General features: G+C 34.8%; 1 non-coding gene across 1 annotated transcript; it reads right to left on the bottom strand.

The window, feature by feature from the left end:
* Window positions 1–1,376: 1,376 nt before the first annotated feature.
* LOC140625256 (U6 spliceosomal RNA) lies at window positions 1,377–1,483 on the bottom strand. The gene has a single exon (XR_012024615.1). It is a non-coding gene; the product is annotated as a U6 spliceosomal RNA (small nuclear RNA).
* Window positions 1,484–10,222: the final 8,739 nt, after the last annotated feature.

Raw genomic sequence — 10,222 nt, 5'->3', positions numbered from 1 at the left:
ACAGTGTCATTTTAGTTCTATTTCTTTGTAGTTGATGTGTCTACACCTTGCTATTGTAGTGCCCTAATGGATCCTAGGGTTGTAGGTCAAAGTATGAAAACAAAAAATGAAATTGCTTAGCCTGCGAATCAATAAAAAAGACTCTTAACACTTTTTCTAAGTATAAAATGTGCAACCAATGAAGTGTGATAAGTGCATTCAACCTTGTACTAAAACTATAAATAGAGTATTTCTAAGTCTTGGCATTTATATACTCAAAATGAAGATAAACGGTTACTTTTGTTGCTCAATGTACGATACCTAGATCAAGAGAACCAACGAAAGTGCATTTGTTATGTTGACTAAAATGTTGAATTATAATCTCTTCGAAAGTTACCTGGGAATGGCATTGAATGTCATTCTATTGTCGTCCACCCTAAATAATCTAATTTGATTTAAAATTCTTTGGAATAAAACTACTTCAAGGAGAACTGTCTTCATTTTTTAACTTGACCTTCCTGAAATCATCTATTAGACAGCTAAAATTGCTTTTAGTGATTGCTATATAATAAAAAAATTCGGTTTGATATTGAGATAAAATATAGAGAGTAAAAATAGCACCATAATATTTCCATGTGAGAACAAAAGCCTTTATCCATAGTCTTCAAATTTACTTCTAATAACTAAATTTTTTACAGAGTTGACATTTTTTATTATCTAATAATTTCATTAGTCAACAGTTAATGGATTTATTATATAACCACTCTATCCCCTAGAAATAACCCACAAGTTATTATCAAAGGAACAGCAGTTTCAGAAAAATCTATTTTTTCGCCAATTCAAGTTCTATATTAACCTTTTTTCCAAGAGTTGTTATAAAACACAAATTCAACAAATTTTTATTTCTGTTCTTTCCATTTCTAATTTCTTTACAAAATCTGAACTAATTGCCTTACTTAAAATATCACATAAGTGAAAAATCCCTACAATAGGTGCAATAAACCTCTTTCAATTATTTTTTAAAAGATCTTTTTCTATGGCCCTTTAGTAATAATAACCATCTAACTCATATTGCCTTTTAATTACCTGAATCCTCATTGACCCCTCAAAACAATCTTCCTTAAAGGAATAGTAAATATTTTTGAAATCTTACATGATCATATCAGTAATTGAAATAAATAACCATTTTAATATGTAGGCCACCCTAAGCTCATGAAATGTTATAGAGAACTTTATAAATTAATGTCACCAAACACACTGGCTATTTTGAAAAGCATAATCTTTTATTAATTGCTAATTGTTAATCCTCACATATATTTTTATAGTAATGGTTAGTTTAAGGGAATGGAATTGTTTTTTGTTGTTTGTTTGTTTTTTTTTTCTTGACGATAATGTGCAAAAAAATGGAAGACTTCATGAATTTGTGTGTCATCCCTGTGCAGGGGCCATGCTAATCTTCTGTGTATCACTCCAATTTTAATATATGTGCTGCTGAAGTGAGCACTTGGTGTTTTTTACTAAAACAGGTTATGTAAAAATGTATTTAGCATACAAGTGGTTGCTCATAGTATACGTAAACGGGAAAACATGCCTCAGACATCTAGAAGTAAATTAATACCACTATTCTAACTGTGAAACTTTTGGGAAGAAGGCATATTTGAGAACAGTAAGAGAAGTAATCAGAGGGAAGAGTATTTGTTTCATTGAGGGAGCACATGCCTGAGACATCACGCCTACTCAAAATAGGAGTGAATGTAAAACACCTTGACTGGCCACTAAAAATTGTCTTAGCCATTCAGATAGAGATGTAAGTTATATTTAAAGACCTGAAGGACACCTGGGTGTCTCAGTGGTTGAGCGTCTGCCTTTGGCTCAGGGCAGGATCCCAAGATCCAGGGATTGAGTCCTGCATCAGGCTCCCCACAGAGATCCTGCTTCTCCCTCTGCCTGTGTCTTCTCTCTCTGTGTCTCTCATGAATAAATAAATAAAATGTTTTTAAAAAGACACCAAAGAAAAGCCATAGAGTTTTCATGCAAATTAACAAAAAACAAATGGGTACCAAATTTCTCTGGACTAAGGATGTGATTGAGAAATCATCATGAATCAAAATGCAATGTTAACAAAAATAATTGCAAAAGAAAAGCATATAGAATATTATTCAAATAAAAAAAAAGAATATTATACAAATCATTACTGGCCAAGGGCTTAAGAAATCGACTTAGAATTCTGTGATACCATATCGGGTTTTTTAAAAGATTGTATTTATTCATTTGACAGAGAGAGAGAGTGTGTGTGTGCATAAGTAGAGGGAGTGGCAGGGGGAGGCAGAGGGAGAAGCAGGCTCTCCACAGAGCAGGGAGCCCAATGCAGGGCTGGATCCCAGGACCCTGGGATCCTGACCTGAGCTGAAAGGTTAGGGTTAGACCCATTGAGTCACCAAGGCACTCCTCTGTGAAACCTTTCAATGCCAGTACTATTGAAATCTCCATTTGGTCTTTGTTGGAAGATATTCAAAATAAGGAAAGCATCATGATTGAAAATTTGAGTCTTATGAAAAGTTGATGGGTATTGATGACCATATAAAATAGAAAATATACAATTTTAATAAAGTGATGTCTATTTGATTTCTCTTGGTAAGTAACACCCACCACCTAAGACCAGCAGCTAACCATAATCACTATAGTGAATTGGCTATAGCTTCTCTTTTAATCAAACTGTGCACTGAAAATATGTCTTCCAATATTTCCAACATTAAAACAAATGTGTTTTTATTAAAATAAAATAATGCAATCGTAAACATGTACTCATTTCTCATTTAGCATTTACTTTGGGTGGTATTATAAAATTTGAAATTAAGGGATTCCTGGGTGGCTCAATGGTTTAGAGCCTGCCTTTGGCTCAGGGCATGATCCTGGAGTGTCGGGATTGAGTCCCGCGTCTGACTCCCTGCATGGAGCCTGCTTCTCCCTCTGCCTGTGTCTCTGCCTTTCTCTTTCTCTCTCTCTCTCTCTCTTTCTCTCTCTCTCTCTCTGTCTCATGAATAAATAAATAAAAACATTTAAAAATTTTTGAAATTACATACACATACACAAAAGTGTTAGATAAAATATTTCAAACATTTCATGCTTCCTTAAAGATAGAATCAAAGATTTTAGGAAAGGTATATAAATATTACTATTAATGTTTCAGCCAAAATCCAAGAGAGGAAAATCTGTTTCTCTAAATATTCTCCAACAGTAAACTTTTTAAACTGGTGAAGATAATATTTTGAGCAAGAAAATGCAAGGCTTTTAAAGAGGAGAGGAGCAACTGAAAATGAATGCGATGGCAGGAAAATGGTTGCATCAAAATGTTGATTGTTCCAAATGGCCCCAAACAGTGACTTCAAACCCTGAGCAATTGGGCAAAATCCCCAGCAATGAATGCAGTTCATTTCTGTGGTTTGTCATGCAGAGCGTAACTTTCAGAATGCTACACAATATATTTCTTTTTTGAAAAATGACCTTAGAACACAAAGAATAAACACTGCTGATGACACATTTAAGAGAAAGTAGAGAAATCTGAAAATAGTGAGGGTACTTACCCAGAAACAAGTTTTGTTTTAACATATAAAGTGTTTAATTTGGGGAAGGTTCAAATAGAATCTTAACCTCAACATGGCTAGGTCATTCTCTTTACAGAAATCCGAAAATCATGAGAAGATTATTTTTTATATTTTTTATGGCACTTTATTAGGACAATTGTAGTCCATGAGGTTAATTACAAATTTAGAATTTTTCAAAGGATGCATTTTTGTTTAATGGGATGTGCTAATGGTTATAAAACAGATGCCTCTATTTTGCCTTTGTCAGTTATGGGTAGGTAATTACTTTTTACCAGCTCTATTGAAGTATACTTGACAAAATAAAAATCGCATATATTTAAGGTGTATGTACAACCTGATGTTTTGCTATCCCTATACATTGTGAAATGATCACCACAATCTAGCTCATTAACAGATCCATCACCACACATAAATAACATTTTCTTTTTTTGTGTGGTGATTAAAGTCTACCTTGTAAAAAAAAAAAAAAAAAAAAAAAAAAAAAAAAAAATAAAGTCTACCTTGTTAGTAAAATTAAAGTATATGATCCTGTACTGTTAACAGTAGTCACGTTGCTGTCCATTAGATCTCCAGAATTTATTCATTCCGTGTAATTGACACTGTACCTCTTGCCCGGCATCTCCATATTCCACACCCCCCACACCCCATCCACTCTTCCCATCCCACACCTCCCACCTCCACTAGCCCTTGGCAATCATACTCTCTGTGTCTCTGAATTTGACTATTTTTAATTCTACATATAAGTGAGATCTCGCAGTATTTGTTTTTATTTGGCTTATGTCACTCATGTTCTCTAGGTTCATCTATATATTTGCAAGTGGCAGGATTTCCATTTCTTTGAAGGTTGCATAATATTCCACTATAAATAACATTTTCGGTATATATGAATATGTATGTGGATATATATCACATTTCATATATATACATATATATGAATACATACATTTTCATATATATGCTTTCATATATAAAAAGATATATATTTATATACATTATATGCTTTCGTATATATATTTCATATATATTTTCATATATATTTTATATATATATATAGCATTTTTGTCATCCACTTTTCTGACAGTGGAGATTTAGGTTGTTTCCATATCTTGGCTATTAGTGAATAACGCTGCAATGGATATCTCTTTGAGGCCCTGATTTCATTTGGTTTAGATATATGCTTAGAAATTGAATTTCTGGATCATTTGGTAGTCCTATTTTTAGAATGTTTTTGAAGGACTTCCATACCGTTTTTCATAATGGCTGTACGTTGCCACCGATAGTGTACAAGAGTTCCAAGATCTCCAAATCCTTGCCAACACTGATTATCTTATGTCTTCTTGATAGTAGCCATTCTAATATCTTATTGTGGTTTTGATTTGCTTCATTTATGAACAGAAAACCAAGATTAAGTTGCACATATCACAAAAGGATAAAAACTTCAGTGGCAAATGGTATTTTTAAGTTGCTCTAATAATGCCATTAATATTTCTTGACAGTGTATAATAACACACGCTGCCAGAAAGAGACAAAACATCCTAAAGGAAAGACCTAAGGCCGCAACTAAATACCACAGTCAGAAAACAAAGAAAATCAATCCAAATTTATATATATTTTTCTTAATAAAAAGAAAGACTACAAAAGTTTACAAGCCTTCTTAAATATCAACTTGGATAGCCAAGCTGAAGTGCTTTAAACCCAGCCTTTATTTCAGATCTTTATTAAATGTTTCTTTGGAAAAAAAATGCATTCCTCCCGTAGTAATTTTTATCCTCTTTTAATATGTATATTCACTTTTTTTTCTTTTAAAATTTTGATTTAAATTCTAGTTAGTTAACATGCTACGCAATATTGGTTTCAGGAATAGAATTCAGTGATTCATCACTTACGTACGACACCCAGTGCTCCTCAGAGCAAGGGCCCTCTTCAACACCCATCACCCATTGGACTCATCCCTCCTTCCTGGCTGCCCGCTGTCAACCCTCAGTTCATTCGCTATCTTTAAAAGTCTCTTATGGTTTGTTTGCCTCTCTCTTCTTTTATTTTTCACCCCTCCCCAATGTTCATCTGTTTCATTTCTTAAATTCACATGAGTGAAATGCTATTTGTCTTTCCCTGACTGACTTATTTCGCTTAGCATAGTATACTCTAGCTCCACCCATATCATTGCAAGTGGTAACATTTCATTCTTTTTATGGCCGAGTAATATCACTTCTTCCTTATCCTTTCATCAGCCCATGGACCTCTGGGCTGTCTCCATAGTTTGGCTGTTGTTGATAATCCTGCTATACATCATGGTGCCTGTAGCCCTTCAAACCTGTATGTTTGTAAACTTTGGGTAAATAAAAACCCAATGGTGCAATTGCTGGATCACAGGGTAGTTATATTCTAACTTTTTGAGGAACCTCCAAACTGTTCTCCAGAATGACTGCACCAGTTTGCATTCCTACCAACCACCTAATAGGGTTCCCCTTTCTCCGCATCCTCACCAACACTTGTCTCCTGTGTGGCTAATTTTAACCATTCTGATAGGTATGAGGTGATATCTCATCATAGTTTTGATTTGCATTTCCCTGATGAGTGATGGTGAGCATCTTTTCATGTGTCTGTTGGTATATGGATGTCTTCTTTGGAAAAGGATTCATGTTTTCTGCCCACTTCTTAACTGGGTTATTTGTTTTTTGAGTGTTGACTTTGGTAAGTTCTTTATAGAATGTAGAGGCTACCCCTTTATCTGATATGTCATTTGCAAGTATCTCCTCCCATTCCATTCCACTGGCTGCCTTTTAGTTTTGTTGATTGTTTCCTTTGCTGTGAAGAAGCTCTTTATCTTCATGAAGTCCCGATAGATCTTTTTGCTTTTGTTTCCCTTGCCTCCAGCAATATGTCTAGTAAGAAGTTGCTATGGCTGAGGTCAAAGAGGTTATTGCTTGTGTTCTCCTCTAGGATTTTAAAAAAATATTTTATTTATTTATTCATGAGAAACATGGAAAGAGAAGCAGAGACACAGACAGAGGGAGAAGCAGGATCTCTGCAAGGAGCCCAGGACCCTGGGATCACGACCTGAGCCAAAGGCAAATGCTCAACCACTGAGCCACCCTGGCATCCCATCTCTAGGATTTTGATGGTTTCCTGTCTCCCATTTAGGTCTTTCATCCATTTTGAATTTATTTTTGTACATGGTATAAGAAAGTGGTTCAATTCCATTCTTCTGCATGTTGCTGTCCAGTTTTCCCAACATCGTTGGTTGAAGAGACTGTCTTTTTTCCATCAGATAATCTTTCCTGCTTTGTCAAAGATGAGTTGACCAAATAGCTGTGGGCCCATTTCCAAATTTTTTATTCTATTTCATTGATTTGTATTCTTTTGTGCCAGTCCCATACTGTCTTGATGATTAAAGCTTTATAATATAGCCTGAAATCTGGCATCTTTATACTTTTTCTTTTTGTTTTTCTTTTTTAAGACTGCTCTGGCTATTTGGGGCCTCTTATGGCTCTATTCAGATTTTAGGATTGTTTTTTTCCTAACTTTGTGAAAAATGCTGGTAGTATTTTGATAGGGATTGCATTAAGTGTGTAGATTACTTTGCGTAGTAGAGACATTTTAACATTTGTTCTTGCAATCCGTAAGCATGGAATGTTTTTCCATTTCTTTGTGTCCTCTTCAATTTCTTTTTTTTTTTTTCCTCTTCAATTTCTTTTATAAGCATTCTATAGTTTTCAGAATACAGGTCTTTTATCTCTTGGGTTAGGTTTATTCCTAGGTGTCTTATTGTTTTTGGTGCAATTGCAAATGGGGTCAATACCTTGATTTCTTTTTCTGCTGCTTCATTATTGGTGTATAGAATGCAACAGATTGCTGTACATTGATTTTGTAACTTGCAACTTTGTTGAAATCATGTGTGACCACATTTTTTTTTTTTTTGGTGCATTTCTTTGGATTTTCTACATAGACTATTATGTTGTTTACAAATAGTGAAAGTTTGACTTTCTCCTTGATAATTTGCATGCCTTTTATTTCTTGTTGTTGTGTGATTGCTGTGGCTAGAACCTTCAGTACTATATTAAATAGCAGCGGTGAGAGAGGCCATCCTTTTCTTGTTCCTGACCTTAGGGGAAGGCTCTCAGCTTTTGCCCACTGAGGATGATATTAGCTTTCATATATGGCCTTTATAATGTTAAGGGATGTTCCTTCTATTCCTACTTTGTTGAGGGTTCTTACCAAGAATGAATGCTGTGTTTTGTCAAATGCTTTTTCTGTATCTTTTGACAAGATCATATGGCTCTCATCCTTTATTAATATGGTATATCATGTTGACTGATTTGCAAATATTGAGCCACCCCTGCAGCCCAGGAATAAATCTCATTTGATCCTGGTGAATAATTCGTTTAATGTCTTGTTCAATTCAACTTGCTAGTATCTTTTTGAGAATTTTTGCCTCCTTGTTCATCAGGGATATTGGGCTGTAATTCTTTTTGGTGGGGTTTTTGTCTTGGTTTTAGAATTAAGATAATGCTAGCCTTCTAGAAAGAGTTTGGAAGTTTCCCTTCCATTTCCATTTTTGGAATAGTTTGAGAAGAATAGGTATTAACCCTTCTTTAAATGTTTGGTAGAAAAAAAATTAATAAATGTTTGGTAGAATTCTCCTGGGAAGCCATCTAGACCTGGACTTCTTTTGTTGGGAGTTTTTTGATTACCCTTACAATTTCTTTTTTTTTTTTAATTTTATTTATTTATTCATGAGAGACACAGAGATAGAGGCAGAGACACAGGCAGAGGGAGAAGTAGGCTCCTTGTAGGGAGCCCGATGTAGGACTCGATCCCAGGACCCCGGGATCACACTCTGAGCCAAAGGCAGACGCTCCACCACTGAGCCACCCAGGCGTCTCCTGTTTAGATCTCTTTGCTGGTTATAAGTCCGAATTTTCTATTTCTCCCTCTTTCAGCTTTGATAATTTGTATGTTTCTAGGAATTCATCCATTTCTTCCAGGTTGCCCAGTTTGTTGGCATACATTTTTTTCATGATATGCTCCTATAATTGTTTATATTTCTGTATTGTTGATTGTGATCTCTCCTCTCTCATTCATGACTTTATTTGGGTCCTTTCTCTTTTCTTATTGATGAGTCTGGCAAGGAGTTAATCAATTTTATTATTTCTTTCAAAGAACCAGCTCTTAATTTTGTTGATCTGTTCTACTTTTTTTGTTTGTTTCTATATCATTTATTTCTGCTCTAATATTTATTATTTCCCTTCTTCTGATGGCTTTTGGCTTTATGTGATGTTCTTTTTCTAGTTCCTTTAAATGTAAAGTTGTTGTGTATTTGAGACTTTTCTTGTTTTTTAAAGCAGGCCCGTACTGCAGTATGCTTCTCTCTTAGGACCACCTTTGCTACATCCCAAAGGTTTTGGATTTATTGTGTGTTCATTTTCATTTGCTTCCATGTACCTTTTTATTTCTTCATTAATTTCCTGGCTGCCCCATTCATTCTTTAGTAGCATGTTTTTTAACCTCCATGTATTTGTGGTCTTTCCAAATTGTTACTTGTGGTTGACTTCAGGTTTCATAGTGTTATGGTCTAAGAATGTGCGTGGTATGATCACAATGTTTTTGTACTTATTGAGGGCTGATTTGTGACCCAGTATGTGATCTTTCCTGGTAAATGTTCCATGTGCACTTGATAAGAATGTGTGTTCTGCTGCTTTAGGATGAAATGTTCTGAATATACCTGTTAAGTCCAAGTGGTCCAGTGTCATTCAAAGTCATTGTTTCCTTGTTTATTTTCTGCTTGGATGATCTGTCCATTTTTGTAAGTGGGGCGTTAAAAGTTCCCTAGTACTATTGTATTATTATCAATGAATTTCTTTGTTATTGACTTATATATTTGGGTGCTCCCAAGTTGGGGGCACAGTCATTTACAATGATTAGATCTTCTTCATGGGGAGACTCCTTAATTATGATATAATGCCCTTCATCTCTTACTGCAGTTTTTAGTTCAAAATCTAGTTTGTCTGACAGAAATATGGCTACTCTAGCTTTCATTTGGCATCCATTAGCATGATAGATTATTCTCCATCCACTCACTTTCAATCTATTGATGTCTTTAAGCCTGTATGCAGCCTATAAATATGTCTTCTTTTTTTTTTCTTTTTCTATCCTGATATCCTATGTCTTTTTATTGGAGCATTGAGTCCATTTACAGAGTGATTATTGAAAGATATGAACTTAATACCATTGTGTTACCTATAAATTGGTGTTTCTGGTGATGTTCTCTGTTCCTTTCTAGTCATTGTCGTCTTCTTCTTCTTCTTCTTCTTCTTCTTCTTCTTCTTCTTCTTTTTCACACTCAAAGACTCTTCCTTAGTATTTCTTGCAGGGATGTTTTAGTGGTCACCAACTTCTTTAGTTTTTGTTAATTTGGGAAACTCTATCTTTCCTTCTATTCTGAATAACAGCTTTGCTGGATAAAAGATTCTTGGCTGCATATTTTTCACACTCAGTACATTGACTATATCCTGCCATTCTCTTCTGGCCTGCCAAGTTTCTGTGATCAGAATCTGATGTTTCCTTTGTAGGTTATGCATTTTTTTTCCCCTTACTGCTTTAAGGATTCTTTCCTTGTCTGTTTATTTTGTGAACTT

This window comes from Canis lupus, chromosome 35 (genome assembly GCF_048164855.1).
Source record: "Canis lupus baileyi chromosome 35, mCanLup2.hap1, whole genome shotgun sequence".
NCBI classification, from domain to species: domain Eukaryota; kingdom Metazoa; phylum Chordata; class Mammalia; order Carnivora; family Canidae; genus Canis; species Canis lupus.
The sequence above is the reverse complement of the archived record's forward strand: the minus strand, read 5'-3'. Positions and strand labels throughout refer to the sequence as shown.